Raw genomic sequence first — 17,164 nt, 5'->3', positions numbered from 1 at the left:
TCAGTGGCCACTGGACTTAGGACTAGTCTAAGATCTTGATCTAAATTTTGACCTAGACCTAGACTGTGATCTTGACTGAGCTTTGGATTTAGGTAGTCCTTTTCTCCCTGATTCCTTTTCATTACTTGAGCCAGACTTATAATGTGTTTTGGAACCTGTTTTAGAGGTACCTCTAATTTTTTTGTGAGTTGCAGACCTAGAATGTGATTTAGTCTCCAATTATTTATTGGGCTGGGATATCACAATCTTTGGTGTTTGAATCTAACAATGTTAGAACGGCTTCTGCTACCATGAAGTCTTCTAATTAGTCTGCTCTTTCTAGGGCTATAAGACTTAGACATGTAATTAAAAGACTGACTTCTTGCTCTCCCTTCATAACACTAGATTCTAGAACATCTATATTTGTCAAATCATGATGACATGAAGAACTCTACACATTCCTCCCTCCCTTGGCTTTCTTCTGATTTGGTGTCTTCTGATTGCCCTGTGCAAATTGTATTTTTGATGCCCACAAATCTATTTTCTGTCCAAGTTATGTAAAGCATTTTTGGAATCATGAGCATCCTCAAATTGAATGTAAGCAAATCCTCTTGGATGGAGAATGTAGAAATCAAGTGGAACATACACATGAACTTTAGGATCATAACAACAAAATTTTCACCATAAGTCTTCAGACCTGGTGTTGCCCACTACGTTCCTGACAGAGATGTGTTTGCAGGGCACAGGTAGTGGCGTGAATCTTGCTCAGGGTACTAATAGGCTCAGCAAACCACTTGCAGCCAAGTCTGACACAGACACACAACTTCTTTTTTTAAGATTTATTCATTTATTTGAGCCGGTGCCATGGCTCACTTGGCTAATCCTCCACCTGTGGTGCTGGCACCCCGGGTTCTAGTCTCAGATGGGATGCCAGATTCTGTCCCGATTGCTCCTCTTCCAGTCCAGCTCTCTGCTTTTGCCCGGGAAGGCAGTAGAGGGTGGCCCAAGTGCTTGGGTCCTGCACCCACATGGGAGACCAGGAGGAAGCATCTGGCTCCCGGCTTTGGATCAGTGCAGCACACAGGCCGTAGTGGCTATTTGCAGGGTGAACCAATGGAAGGAAGACCTTTCTCTCTGTCTCTCTTTGTCTCACTGTCTAACTCTGCCTGTAAAAAAAGTGATAATCAGGTGGATATACCTTCTTCAAAAAAAAGGGAATTATTTATTTATTTGAAACTCAAAGTTACAGAGAGGGAGAAATGGGGAGACAGAGTGAGAGCAAAGGAGAGGGAGAGGGAGAGAGAGAGGGAGAGAAAAAGCAAGAGATAGATAGAGGGAGATGGAGGGTGGGAGGGAGGGAGAGAGAGAGAGAGATCTTTCATCCACTGGTTCACTCTCCAGATTTCTTCAAAGGCCAGTGCTGGGCCATGCCAAAACCAAAGCCAGGAGCTTCATCCAAGTGAAGCAGCCAGAACAAGAGGTAATGTCCATGTGGGGTGCTGCCAATAACAGTGGGTGACTTTACCCACTATGCCACAATATTGGCCCTGAGTCTGCTCTATTTCTGATCCAGCTCCCTGCTAATGCACCTGGAATAGAAGCAGAAGGTTGTCAAAGTACTTGGGCCCCACCACCCATGCAAATGATCTAGATGACACTCATGTCTCCTGACTTCTGCTGGGCCTAGTTCTGGTCATTATAGCCATTTGGAGTGTGAATCAGCATATGGAAGACTTCTCCTCTATGTCTTTTCCTCTCACTCTGTACTCTTTCAAATAAACAAAAATAAATCTTAAAAAAGTGAAAGGGGCTTATTTAGCCTACACAGACATGTTAAGGATTTTTTGAGTAGGAAACAATAGGTTTTAAAATATTGGCAAACACAGACTATGATTCATGTGACACAATGAATTACTTTTGCCCTACCCTGATATAAACACACATACTGGCTCCTGGTTTTGGCCTGGCCAAGTCCCAGCTGTTACAGCCATTTGGTGAGTGAACCAGTGGGTGAGACAAATATCTCCCTCTCATTCTGCCACTGTGTCTTTCAAATAAACTTTTTAAAAAAGATTTGAACTCAGGGACTTTGAGATATTAATCAAAATGCTGAATCAGATACTCCTCTCAATATGTCTTCTGTGGGCCATCTCCCCATGTGTGACTTTTTTAACTCTCTAAGATGACTTACAAATTTATGTCTGTAGCCTCTGAATTAGAAACAATCTAGTGGACATTTCCACTTGGATGGAATTTAGCATGCTTATATCATATACTGGAAAGATCAGACTGCTGTTTCTCATAATGCTTGGTAGGAAAGGTTGGAAATTGAAAGCATGGGACACTTAAATTCAGATACTCTATACCTAAGGTTGATGCCTTTCTTCAGTGACTCAGGTTTAATTCACCAGCACCTACTACAGACCCTGGTAACTGACCTGAAAGAATTTTCATTGATTCAGCTTTATTTGCATGTCATTTTTGGAAGGTGATTACCTTTATCCCACAAGTTCAAAGTACTATAATTTATATTCATGATGAGAATATTTTCTAAGAGTGAGCAGGGATTCTACTCAGAGACTAATCATCTCTGAAAGCCTGAACCTATGTAAATTCCCTTAGAGTCTTGCTTTAATCCATTGGAATTAATAATCACAGAGAACTCAAGGTAGCACATTAAATTTAAAGCAGTTCAATTCAAGCAAGTAAAGGAAACTTGGACTGAAAAGAGAAATCTTTACACCAACAGATTGGGTTTTAAGATTGAAATTGACAACAGTCTCTATAGGACGTGCATTGCCATTTTCAGTTCTTTAGAATGATAATTTTCTTTTAAGGTTTCCATTAATTAAAATATATAAAAGTAACATATGCTTATTGGAACTATGACAATACTACAAACCCCTAGAGGTGACTGCTATTAATAACCCACAGTGCATTTCTTATGCTGCTACAGGCTCAAAAACTGGATACCAATAGGTTTCATACATGAATAGTATTGAATTATCTATTTTCTTTTTTTTTGATTTTATATCATGTTTATTCAGAAATGTACAGTGTTTGAAATGCTATTTTTATCTTTTATTTAATAAATATAAATTTCCAAAGTGCAACTTATGGATTACAATGGCTTCCCCCCCACCCATAACTTCCCTCCCACCCACAACCCTCCCCTTTCCCGCTCTCTCTCCCCTTCCTTTCACATCAAGATTCATTTTCAATTCTCTTTATATACAGAAAATCAGTTTAGTATATATGAAGATTTCAACAGTTTGCCCTCACATAGCTACTCAAAGTGAGTAAGTACTTTTGGAGTACTAGTTATAGCATTAAATAAGTGTACAGCACATTAATAACAGAGATCCTGCATGATATTTTTTTTTAAAAATTGATTAATTTTCTATGTAATTTCCAATTTAACACCAAGGGCTTTTTTTTTTCATTTTCAATTATCTTTATATACAGGAGATCGATTCAGTATATACTAAGTAAAGATTTCATCAGCTTGCACCCACACAGAAACACAAAATGTAAAAATACTGTTTCAGTACTAGCTATATCATTAATTCACATTGGACAACCCATTAAGGACAGATCCCACATGGGACGTAGGTACACAGTGACTCTTGATGTTGATTTAACAATTTAACACTCTTGTTTATGGCATCAGTAATCTCCCTAGGCTCTAGTCATGAGTTGCCGAGGCTATGGAAGCCTTTAGGGTTTGCCAACTTCGATCTTATTCCAACAGGGTCATAGTCAAAGTGGAAGTTCTCTCCTCCCTTCAGAGAAAGGTACCTCCTACCTTGATGGCCCCATTCTTTCCACTGGGATCACACTCGCTGAGATCCTCATTTAGGTCTTCTTCTTCTTCTTTTATTTTTCCCAGAGTGTCTTGGTTTCCATGCTTAAAATACTCTCATAGGCTCTTCAGCCTGATCCGAATGCCTTAAGGGCTGATTCTGAGGCCAGAGTGCTATTTAGGACATCTGCCATTCTATGAGTCTGCTGTGTCTCCCCCTTCCCATGTTGGATCCTTCTCACCCTTTTTGGTTTTATCAGTTAGGATTAGCAGACATTAGTCTTGTTTGTGTGATCCCTTTGACTCTTAGAACTGTCAGTGTGATCAATTGTGAACTGAAATTGATCACCTGGACTAGTGAGATGGCATTGGTACATGCCACCTTGATGTGATTGTATTGGAATCCCCTGGCACCTTTCTAACTCCATCATTTGGGGCCAGTCCGATTGAGCATGTCCCCAATTGTACATCTCCTCCCTCTCTTTTTCTCATTCTTATATTTAACCGGGATCACTTTTCAGTTAAAATTTAAACACCTAAGAATAATTGTGTGTTAATTACAGAGTTCAACAACTAGTACTAGAACAAAAAATATACTAAAATTGATAAAGTATTACATTGTACATCAACAGTCAGCACAAGAGCTGATCAAGTCACTGTTTCTCATAGTGTCCATGTCACTTCCACGGGTTTCCCCTTTGGTGCTCAGTTAGTTGTCACTGATCAGGGAAAACAAATGATATTTGTCTTTTTGGGACTGGCTTAATTCACTCAGCATGATGTTTTCCAGATTCCTCCATCTTGTTGCAAATGACCGGGTTTCATTGTTTTTGACTGCTGTATAGTATTCTATAGAGTACATGTCCCATAATTTCTTTATACAGTCTACTGTTGATGGGCATTAGGGTTGGTTCCAGGTCTTAGCTATTGTGAATTGAGGTGAAATAAACATTAATGTGCAGATGGCTTTTTTGTTTGCCTATTTAATTTCCTTTGGGTAAATTCCAAGGAGTGGAATGGCTGGGTTGAATGGTAGGGTTATGTTCAGGTTTCTGAGGAATCTCCAGACTGACTTCCATGGTGGCTTAACCAGTTTGCATTCCCACCAACAGTGGGTTAGTGTCCCTTTTTCCCCACATCCTCTCCAGCATCTATTGTTGGTAGATTTCTGAATGTGAGCCATTCTCACCGAGGTGAGGTGAAACCTCATTGTGGTTTTGATTTGCATTTCTCTGATTGCTAGTGATCTTGAACATTTTTTCATGTGTCTGTTGGCCATTTGGATTTCCTCTTTGGAAAGATGTCTGTTGAGGTCTTTGGCCCATCACTTAAGTGGGTTGTTTGTTTTGATGTTGCGGAGTTTCTTGATTTCTTTGTAGATTCTGGTTATCAACCCTTTCTCTGTAATATAGTTTGCAAATATTTTTCCGATTCTGTCGGTTTCCTATTCACTTTCCTGTTTCTTTTGCAGTACAGAAACTTCTCAATTTGATGCAATCCCAATAGTTAATTTTGGTTTTGACTGCCTGTGCTCCTGGGTTATTTTCCAAGAAGTCTTTGCCTATTCCTATATCTTGCAGGGTTTCTCCAATGCTCTCTAATAATTTGATGGTTTTGGGTCATAGATTTAAGTCTTTAATCCATGTTCAGTGAATTTTTGTGTCAGGTGAAAGGTAGGGATCTTACTTCATGATTCTGCACGTGGAAATCCAATTTTCCCAGCACCATTTATTGAATAGACTGTCTTTACTCCAGGGATTGGTTTTGGATCCTTGATCAAATATGAGTTGGCTGTAGATGTTTGGGTTGATTTCTGGTGTTTCTATTCTGTTCCATTCATCTATCCATCTGTTTCTGTACCAGTGCCATGCTGTTTTGATAACTACTGCCCTGTAGTATGTCCTGAAATCTGGTATTGTGATGCCTCCAGCTTTGTTTTTGTTGTACAAGATTGCTTTATCTATTCGAGGTCTCCTGTGTCTCCATATGAATTTCAGATCATTTTTTCCAGATCTCAGAAGAATGCCTTTGGTATTTTGATTGGTATTGTATTAAATCTGTAAATTGCTTTTGGGAGAATGGACATTTTGATGATGTTGATTCTTCCAATCCATGAGCATGGAAGATTTTTCCATTTTTTGGTATCCTATTCTATTTCTTTCTTTAAGATTTTGTAATTTTCATCGTAGAGATCTTTAATGTCCTTGGTTAAGTTTATTCCAAGGTATTTGATTGTTTTTGTAGCTATTGAGAATGGGATTGAACTTAGAAGTTCTTCCTCAGCCACGGCATTGTCTGTGTATACAAAGGCTGTTGATTTTTGTGCATTGATTTTATATCCTGCTACTTTGCCAAACTCTTCTATGAGTTCCAATAGTCTCTTAGTAGAGTTCTTTGGGTCCCCTAAATAAAGAATCATCATCTGCAAAGAGGGATAGTTTGAGTTCTTCCTTCCAAATTTGTATCCCTTTAATTTCTTTTTCTTGCCTAATAGCTCTGGCTAAGACTTCCAGAACGATATTGAAGAGCAGTGGTGAGAGTGGGCATCCCTGTCTGGTACCAGATCTCAGTGGAAATGCTTCCAACTTTTCCCCATTCAATAGGATACTGGCCATGGGTTTTTCTTGAATTGCTTTGATTGTATTGAGGAATGTTCCTTCTATACCCAGTTTGTTTAGGGTTTTCATCATGAAAGGGTGTTGTATTTTATCAAATGCTTTCTCTGTGTCTATTGAGAGAATCATATAGTTTTTCTTCTGCAGTCTGTTGATGTGGTGTATCACGTTGATTGTTTTGTGAACATTGAACCATCCCTGCATACCAGGGATAAATCCCACTTGGTCTGGGTGGATGATCTTTCTGATGTGTTGTTGCATTCTATTGGCCAGAATTTTATTTAGGATTTTTGCATCTATGTTCATCAGGGATATTGGTCTGTAGTTCTCTTTCAATGCTGCATCTTTTTCTGGCTTAGGAATTAAGGTGATGCTGGCTTCATAGAAAGAATTTGGGAGGATTCCCTCTTTTTTGATTGTTCTGAATAGTTTTAGGAGAATTGGAGTTAATTATTCTTTAAATGTCTGGTAGAATTCAGCAGTGAATCCATCTGATCCTGGGCTTTTCTTTGTTGGGAGGGCCTTTATTACTGTTTCAATTTCTGTCTCTGTTATGGGTCTGTTTAGGTTTTCTATGTCTTCCTGGTTTAATTTAGGTAGGTTGTATGTGTCCAGGAATCTATCCATTTCTGATAGATTTCCCTGTTTGCTGGCATATAAGTCCTTGTAGTAATTTCTGATGATTCTTTTTATTTCTGTGGTGTCTGTTGTTACGTTTCCTTTTTCATCTCTGATTGTATTGATTTGGGTCTTTTCTCTTCTTTTTTTAGTTAGTTGGGCCAATAGGGTGTCAATTTTGTTTATTTTTTCAAAAAACGAGCTCCTCGTTTGGCTGATTTTTTGTAATGTTTTTTAGGATTCAATCCTGTTGATTTCTTCTCTGATTTTAATTATTTCTCTTCTCCTACTAGCTTTGGGTTTGGTTTGCTGCAGATTTTCTAGATCCTTGAGATGACTTGAAAGCCCATCTATTTGGTGCCTTTCCAATTTCTTGATGTAAGCACCTATTGATATAAACTTTCCTCTTAACACTGATTTTGCTGTATCCCATAGGTTTTGGAATGATGTGCTGTTATCCTCATTTACTTCCAGAAAATTTTTGATTTCTCTTTTGATTTCTTCTATGACCCATTGTTCATTCAGGAGCATGTTGTTCAATCTCCATGTGTTTGCACGTGCTCTAGGGATTCCCGAGTTGCTAATTTCCAACTTCATTCCTGTATGGTCTGCGAAGCTGCATGGTATGATTTTAATTCTTTTGAATTTGCTGAGACTTGCTTTATGGCTAGTATGTGGTCAGTCCTACAGAAGGTTCCATGTACTGCTGAGAAGAATGTAAAGTCTTTAGATGTAGGATGAAATGTTCTGTAGATATCTGTTAGGTCCATTTGAGCTATAGTGTCGTTTAAATCTACTGTCTCCTTGTTGACCTTCTGTCCTGTTGATCTGTCTATCTCTGAGAGTGGAGTATTGAAGTCCCCCAGTACTATTTTATTGGGGTCTAAGTCTCCCTTTAAGTCCCTTAACAAGTCTTTTAAATAAACCAGTGCCCTGTAATTAGGCACATATACATTGATAATCGTTGTATCTTCCTGTGGAATGTATCCCTTAATCATTATATAGTGCCCCTCTTTGTCTCTCCTAATAGTTTTTGTGGTAAAATTTATGTTATCTGATATTAAGAGGCTACGCCAGCTCTTTTTTCATTTCTGTTGGCATGGTATATCTTTTTCCAACCTTTCACTTTCAGTCTGTGTGCATCTTTGTTAGAAAGATGTGTTTCTTGTAAGCAGTGAATAGATTGGTTTTGTTCCTTAACCCAATGAGCCACTCGGTGTCTTTTAACTGGATTGTTCAGGCCTTTAACGTTTAATGTGACTATCGATAAGTAGCAATTTTGCCCTACCATTTTTGGGTTTCCTGTGATCTTTTGCTGTGAGGTTTCCTTCCTTTACCTTCTTTCATATTGATGACCGTGTTTCTGTGTTTCTACGTGTATCACATCTTTAAGCATCTTTTGCAGGGCTGGACAAGTGGCGATGAATTCTTTCAATTTCTGTTAGCTGTGAAAGGTCTTTATTTCACCTTCATTCACAAATGAGAGCTTTGCAGGATATAATATTCTGGGCTGGCAGTTTTTCTCTCTTAGTACCTGGGCTATATCTTGCCATTCCCTCCTCCCTTGTAGGGTTTCTGATGAGAAGTCAGCTGTGAGTCTGATTGGGGATCATCTGAGGGTGGTCTGATGTTTCTCTCTTGTACATTTTAAGATCTTTTCTTTATGTTTCACTGTGGTGAGTTTAATTACAATGTGTCGTGGTGAAGATCTCTTTTGATCATGTTTATTAGGGGTTCTATGAGCTCCCTGTACTAAGATGTCTCTGTCCTTCTCCAAACCTGGGAAATTTTCTGCTAGTATCTCACTAAAAAGGCCTTCTAATTCTTTCTCCCTTTCCATGCCTTCAGGAACTCCTAGGACCCGAATGTTGGTTTTTTTTTTTTAATAGTATATTGTAGATTCCCGACAATATTTTTTAGATTTCTAATTTCCTCTTCTTTTCTTTGATTTGCCTGTTTCCTCTCCTGTTCTCTGTCTTCTAAGTCCGATATTCTCTCTTCTGCTTCACCCATTCTGTTTTTAAGGCTCTCTAATGTGTTTGTCATTTGATCTATTGAATTCTTCATTTCATTATGGTTTCTCGTCACTATCACAGTTTTTTGTTCTACTAGTTGTTTCATTTCATTTTGATTCCTCCTTAATATTTCATTTTCACGAGAAAGATTTTCTATCTTGTCCATTAAGGATTTCTGTAATTCAAGAATTTGTTTTTGAGAGCTTCTTAATGTTCTTATCAATTTTTTGAGATCCACTTCTTGCATTTCTTCTATCTCATCATCTTCATAATCTTGAATTGGGGTGTCTTTTTCATTTGGGGGCATCATAGTGTCTTCCTTGCTCTTGTTACCTTGGTTTTTATGTTTGTTTGGCATCTTGGAGGTGTGGCCAAAGAGGTCTGTTTGGTTCTTCAGGGTTAAGGGTGTGCCCAAGGTGACTCACACAGATTGTTATCTGGCTTGCTCTCTTGCTCTCTCTCTCTCACTTTTTTTTAGACTCAGTTGGGAAGAAATTCCACACAGCTCACCGGGTTGCCTAGGTTATGGAGTTTGTTTTACATATGTAAAATGGTGCCTGCTCTTTGTCTTGCTCATCTTTGTAAGCTGAGTGGAGAGAGAGGCTAGTGACCCTGTCGGTTTCCCTTATTTATTCACTTTTTTTTCTCTCCTCCAGTCAGCCTGGTGCAGTTTCCCCCCGTGGGGTCTCAGACCACGCTCTAACCTTCCCATCCAATGTCTCAGGTTACCTTTCCTTCCAGCGCTGGGGCTCAAATTCTGTGGCTGGGCTTCTGTCGCTGGGCTCGCTGGGTTCCCCGCTCTTGTGGCTCCGATCTCACAGCTCCGATCTCGTGGCTTTGCTCCCGCGGTACGGCTTGGCGGGGCAGTGGGACACCTTGCTCTCCCTGTAGGTCTTCTGTGTCACATCTACTAGATCCAGAAGAGTTTCCTCTGCAGTTTTTTTTCTGAGTCTCTTCCTGATGGTACAGTAACTCCACTTTTGTTAAACTATCTTTTCCCGGACTGTTGGTGCACGCCCTCACTCTTCCGCCATCTTGGCTCCACCCTGAATTATCTATTTTCTTATTTATTTTATGTCTTCAGTAATAGAACTATAACAGCTTGAACTATATGTTTGCTTATTTATTTATGTCTTCAGTAATGGAACTATGCAATGTATATTACTCTGCAACTTGCGTTTCTCACTTAATGCTATAATACGGACAGCTCCTCAGTCAGTTAACATAGCCTTCCATTTTGTAAATAACTTATAATATGGGCTGCTCCTCAGGAAGTTCATTTAAATGCTCACTATAAAAAAGTATGTGTGGATTTAAAAAATCTGCATCAAAATAAACTCATAGTAATTTGTAACAATCTGTTTGCCCAAGATCTAGTTTGGGGCACTAAGAAGGTAAAGACATCAATTTGAAAAAGCCCTTATCAGAGCAATATAAATTCTGCAGGAAAAGAAGAATGAACACTATCTTGATGGTGCAGCATGGATGGGAAAATTGTAACCCCATGGATGCCTTGTGGCAATTTTATGTGGACAAGGCCTCAAGGAAATCAGCAATTTATGAGTGGTAAATTTATTTAAGAAGGGATGAGGTGATGTTAAAGATAATTTCCACAGTGGCAGACCATCCACATCAATCTGCAAGGATAACATTAGGCTTGTTCATACCCTAATTGAAGAGGACTGATGAATAGCAACAGAAACAATAGCCAACAGTACAGACATCTCCACTGTTCAGCTCACATAATTCTGACTAGAAAAACTAAAGACTAACATTTTTGCTCAGTGGGTGTGCAAAAACTGTTGTTCCCAGAACAGCTATAGAAATATTCAGTTTTCAATAGAAAGATTTTTAACTAAAAGCACTTCTTGCAAACACTGCAATAATATGAGGAGTTACACTAGGTAACTCATTAGGTCATATCCCTATCAGAGTGAGAAAGAGACAAAAGCCCTTGAAGAGTGGACAAAGTGCGTGCTTCTCCCTGGAAGCTGTCTTAACCACACTTAGTTTTATGCCAAGAGAAGACTATACAGCATTGTAAGCCTTGCTCCTGATTGGTTGGTTATTCTAGTCTTCTAATTGTTACCCTCCCCCTCTGGTTGCTATTCTACCCTTCCGATTGCTTTTTATCCCTGCTTTGTGATTGGCTGTTAGTCTACTCCTCCCTGATTTGCTAAATCTAGGAATGGTTTTCAGAAAGGAACCAGAGAGAGCAACTATATGTATAAAATGGCTAGCCCTCACAGGCTTAACTGGGAGATGCTCTCTTGGAACCACACTCCTCACTGCTGCAACAAGGGGTTTCTCACTTTCAATAAATTTTGCTTTGCTCACTGTCCCTGTCTGCATGGAAATTCTTCTTTAATGTGAGATAAGAACTGAGATGGCTTTCATCATCCTGCAACAATGCGAGATGAAACATGAATTTACCAGTATGATTCCTAAGTCAAAGCACATCAAGACAATGGCTACCAAGAGATGGAAGTGGTCCAGTCAAAGCAGAAACAGAGAATGATCACATCTGAAAGCTCCAGCAGAAAAACCCCTGAAAAAGCTTCACCAAGGAGTATTTCTGCACTACAACAATGCATTGGTCATTTAGCTCATCAAAAAGGGGTAAGTTTGTGAGAATTTCCATGGGATATAGCTAGGCATCTATACCATAATTCTGTTTGGGCTCCCTATGACTTCTTTATGTTTTATAATCTTAAAACTTTTTTTAAAGACATGCAGTTTTCTTTAGTTACTAATGTAAAAATCCAGCAATACCATGTTTAAATTCCCAGAAACCTCAGTTCTTAGGGATGAATTAAATGGCAAAGTATCGTGATTCACAAAAGTGTCTTGATCTTCATTGAAATGTGAAGAAGTAAACTTTTTTAATTTAAATTTAATTTTTCAATTCCATTTTTAATGAACATTTTGTGTATATCTTTTTATATAATAAAGCATTTATTTTTGAAGAAGCATTTCTTTCCATCACTAAGATTTCTGAGTTACAGAGAGGACAAGTTTTTCCAATTACCTTAATAAATGAGCAGAAGAAGGGAAAAGGGAAGCCACATTTCTGTCTGCCAGATACTATAGGAGGTACTTTCCATAAGTGGTATACTTTGATCTTGTTTGCTTATTTCTAGCCCATCCTCAATCCATTCTCTAAACACAGAGGAGCATGTCAGCCTTTGCTCAAAGTCTCCTCCTCCCCAGCCCCATGGTTCCCATGTTCTCCATGATACAGTACTAACTGATTAGTAATACAAGCTACTAACCTGGCCCACAGGCCTTCCAGTTTGCTCTGACTTCCCTCTTCTGTCTTCCCATGTCCCCACCCTTTCTCTTTGTATCCTAGCTCACCTGAACGACCTACAGTTTCCCCAATTTCCAGGCCCTGTCAATCCTCAGGGCCCTTGTACTGCCTCCTTCTGTTCTCATGGTCATTCTTCACCTCTTCTCCTGGCTGTCATTCCACTCACCAGTGAGTACTCACTGCTCTTTGGCTTCTTCAGAATGTCTTTTGCAGGGCGTTTGTGAATTAGTGAAGCAAGAGCATGCTGTAGTCATTTACAACCAATAACTCTTGGTAAATTAACAGAAGTTTGTCACTTAGCCAGTCAAATTTGGCTGCAGGTCTGGGTTATTCTCTTGGGCAGCTCCTCTAAAAGCTCTGCAGAAGCAATGGGTGGCAGGCCTATTAATGGCTGATCTGTACAGTGATCTGCCCTCAAGGAGACCCAACAGGCCAGTCCACTGCAGTGGCTTTCAATGTGGTAAGCCTGGGCTTCAGCAGAAGTCAGCTTGTGAAGAGCCCTGGCAGCTCTGCCAAGAGTTGGATCACTGGAAATGGACCTGCCCTGGAGTCGAAGGATGCCCAGGTCAGAGCCACAGATCTTATTGGCTCTAAGCTGAAAAGCCCTTCACTCAGCCCAACTTCCAAAGTGACCACTGCAGCTGAGGGGATGGTCAAGTAGGGTCAGCAACATTGCAGGCAGAACTGTAAATTTCTTGTTAGAGATGCCACCTGCCTTTACCTGGCCAGCTCTCCTCCCAGGCCAGCCAAGTAATGAAAGTCAACAGAGTGCCTTCCCCTAGGAGGTTCACACCTCCCTTAGGATATACCTCATGTGAAGAAATAGCTAGGTCTGGGCCTCTGAATTTACAAGGCCTAAAGCCCACCAGATTATTATCAAGCCCCTTCTATCAGGTTCTATTTGCCTCTCAATCAGAAAACTTAATTGTAGCTTAGACAGCACCTTTCTTAGCTCCTCTAATAATGACTCTGTCCTTTGTTCTAGGCCCTGTCTAGTGCACTTGGGCCTCATTCCTTTGTAATCATAACCTCTACTCTACCACCAATGGCTCTACTCCCAACATGTGTGTACTGATGGTCCTCTTCCCCACTTAATGCTGTATAATTGTTCAAACCTGGTAAATGCCACTCTTAGGATCATTGGTTACTATCCTCACTCTGTCTTTTATGACCTTGTCTAAATATGATCAGAGTCGGCAAACTTGGAAGGCTTCCATAGCCTTGGCAACTCATGACGACAGCCTAGGATGGTTACTGGCGCCATAAACTAGAGTGTCAATTTGTTGGGTCAACAACAGGAGCCACTGTGCACTTGCTCCTCATGTGGGATCTCTGTCCTTAATGTGCTGTACATTGTGATTTAATGCTATAACTAGTACTCCAACAGTATGTTTCACTTTGTGTTTCTATGTGGGTGCAAACTGTTGAAACCTTTATACTAAATTGATCTTCTGTATATAAAGAGAATTGAAAATGAATCTTGATGCAAATGGAAGGGGAGAGGGAGTGGGAGAGGGGAGGGTTGCGGGTGGGAGGGAAGTTATGGGGGGGGGAAGCCATTGTAATCCATAAGCTGTACACTGGAAATTTATATTCATTAAATAAAAGTTAAAAAAAAAAAGCTCTGCTGATGGAGTTCGTGGAGTCTCTTCCATCCTGTAATTGCACTATCCACAGCATTTGACTTCCTTGGCTATTGTGGCAGTAGAAGAGAATATAAATGGTGACATTCTGGCCATGAGATGTATTGGTTTCAAAGTGCCCCTGATCCCCCTACTCTCAAACTTCTACTAGCACTGCTACATGGCCCTGATTTCAGAGGCCTAAGGTCTGATGCAAGTACAAAGCCAGAAGGAAAGGAGAAGTGGACATAAAAGAGCCTGCAATCTCTGCCACAGGTGTGATGACAGCAACCACTTCTGTCCAGAGGGATTACTGTGCAGTATTAGAAGGATGGTGTAGATGGCTCTCACCCACTAGAGTGTGCATTTTGTGAGGGTGAAGGCTTTTATATTATTCATTTTTATGTCTCTGGAATCTGGCAGTGTCACCCACACAAATCTATTCATCCATATTTCTAAGTGATCCAAGTTTCTTTTTTCTTATTTGACAGATAGAGTTAGACAGTATGAGAGAGAAAGAGACAGAAAGAAAGGTCTTCCTTCTGTTGGTTCATCCCCCAAATGGCCACTACAGCCAGAGCTATACTGATCTGAAGCCAGGAGCCAAGTGCCTCCCTCTGGTCTCCCATGTGGGTGCAGGGGCCCAAGCACTTGGGCCATCTTCCACTGCCTTCTCGGGCCACAGCAGAGAGCTGGACTGGAAGAGGAGCAACTGGGACTAGAACCTGGTGCCCATATGGGATGCTGGTGCCACAGCAGAGGATTAACCAAGTGAGCCATGGCACTGGCCCTGATCCAAGTTTCTAAAAGGTTTATTATTTATCAAAAGGCAGAGTTACAAAGAGAGAGAGATATATATCTTTCATCCACTGATTCACTCCCCCATATGGCGGCAAATGCTAGGTCAAAGCCAGGTTCCTGAAATTTCACCCTGATCTCCAATGTGAGTAGCAGGGACTCAGTGCTTGAGCCATCTTCCACTGCCTTCTCAGGTGTATGTAGGAAGTTGGATCAGAATCAGAGCACCTGGACTTGAACCAGCACTCTGATATGGGATGCCAGCATGGCAAGTGACAACTTAACCTGATCTGCCACAATGCTGGCCCCTAATCTATGTTTTATGTATGGGGAAACTAAAGGCTAGAGGGGTCAATTAATTCACATGGCTAGAAGGTAAGCAAAGCACGATTCAGATCCACATTTTTCAGATACCCTAATCCACAATTTTAGGAGGGGTTTTATAAGTTATGATTCTTAGATCTTGGGGCCAATACTGTAGCAAAGCTGGTAAACCTACAGTTTACCTGCCACCTACAGTGCCAGCAACCCTTTATGGCACTGGCTTGAGTCCTGGCTGCTCCATTTCCAATGCAGCTCTCTGCTATGGCTTGGGAAAGCAGTGGAAGGTGGCCCAAGTCCTTAGGCCCCTGTACCTGCATGGGAGACCCTGAAGAATCTCCTGGCTCTTGGCTTTGGATCAGCACAGCTCTGTCCATTGTGATCATATGGGGAGTGAACCAGTGGATGGAAGACTTCTCTCTTTCTGGTAAGGATGGGAGCTCTTTCTTTCTCTTTATTCCTCTCTGTGTGTCTCTGCTCTCAGATAAGTAAATAAAAAGTTAAAATAGATAAATACATAAAACCTCTACTTTCACACATATGCATGCTAATTTCATGCCCTATAATGTTCCAAATGCAAGAAACTTCAGATAAATGCTCTACCTTCCTCATACTCCCATAATTTGTGCTATCTTTTTTTTATTTTTTATTTATTTTGACAGGCAGAGTGGACAGTGAGAGAGAGAGACAGAGAGAAAGGTCTTCCTTTGCCGTTGGTTCACCCTCCAATGGCCGCCGCGGTAGGCGCGCTGCGGCCGGCGCACCGCGCCGATCCGATGGCAGGAGCCAGGTGCTTCTCCTGGTCTCCCATGGGGTGCAGGGCCCAAGCACTTGGGCCATCCTCCACTGCACTCCCTGGCCACAGCAGAGAGCTGGCCTGGAAGAGGGGCAACCGGGACAGGACCGGTGCCCCGACCGGGACTAGAACCCGGTGTGCCGGCGCCGCAAGGCGGAGGATTAGCCTAGTGAGCCGCGGCACCGGCCAATTTGTGCTATCTTATCATGTTTTGTGGCAGACTTGCAGTAGCATTCCTTCTATAGTGCTGTTTTATGTTGTTAAAATGTTATTAAAAGGGGCTGGCATTGTGTCACAACAGGTTAAGCCACAGCCTGAAATGCCAGCAACCCATATGATACCAGTTTGAGTCCTGGCTGCTCTGCTACTGATCCAGCTCCCTGTTAATGTGCCCAGGAATGCAGTGGATGATGACCCAAATGCTAGGGCCTCTGCCACCTGTATGGAGTCCTTGGCTCCTTGGCTTCAGCAAGGACCAGCCCTGGCAGCTGTAGTCATTTTGGGAGTGAACCAGTAGCTAAAAGCATTTCTCCCTCTCCCTCTTCCTCTCTCTCTCCCTTTCTCACTCTTCCCCATCTCCACTGTAAGTTTTCCTTTTAAATAAATAAGTCTTTAAAGAATCAAAGACCGACATTGGAGTTATTTTTCCTTCAAAGTATGTTATTAAAGGACAACTACTTCCTTGAAGTCCAGTAAGAATACTATTCAATATAATCCCTGCACCTACTAACTTTCTTTACTTTACTGATTGATTTTTTGACAGGCAGAGTTAGACAGTGAGAGAGAGAGAGACAGAGAGAAAGGTCTTCCTTCCATTGGTTCACCCCCCAAATGGCTGCCAAGGGCCGGCGTGCTGTGCTGATCCAAAGCTAGGAACCAGGTGCTTCCTCCTGGTCTCCCATGTGGGTGCAGGGCCCAAACACCTGGGCAATCCTCCACTGCCCTCCTGGGCCACAGCAGAGAGCTGGACAGGAAGAGGAGCAACCAGGACAGAATCTGGCACCCCAACCAGGACTAGAACCTGGGGTGCCAGTGCCACAGGTAGAGGATCAGCCAAGTGAGCCATGGTGCCAGCCTACTGATTGATTTTTTAAAGATTTATTTATTTATTTGAAAGTCAGAGTTACACAGAGAGAGGAGAGGCGGAGGGGGGGGGTCTTCCATCCAATGGTTCACCCCTAGATGGCCACACCAGCTGGAAACTGCACTGATCTAAAGCCAGGAGCCAGGAGCTTCTTCTGGATCTCCCACGCAGGTGCAGGGGCTCAAGGACTTGGGCCATTTTCTA

The 17,164-nt window shown here is 41.4% G+C and overlaps 1 pseudogene; it reads right to left on the bottom strand.

The window, feature by feature from the left end:
* LOC133754761 (serine/arginine-rich splicing factor 10-like) overlaps nucleotides 1-17,164 on the bottom strand; it is a 29,242-nt pseudogene continuing 12,078 nt past the window's right edge.

Source organism: Lepus europaeus, unplaced genomic scaffold (assembly GCF_033115175.1).
Source record: "Lepus europaeus isolate LE1 unplaced genomic scaffold, mLepTim1.pri SCAFFOLD_29, whole genome shotgun sequence".
NCBI lineage: Eukaryota > Metazoa > Chordata > Mammalia > Lagomorpha > Leporidae > Lepus > Lepus europaeus.
This window is presented reverse-complemented; position numbering and strand designations above follow the sequence as displayed.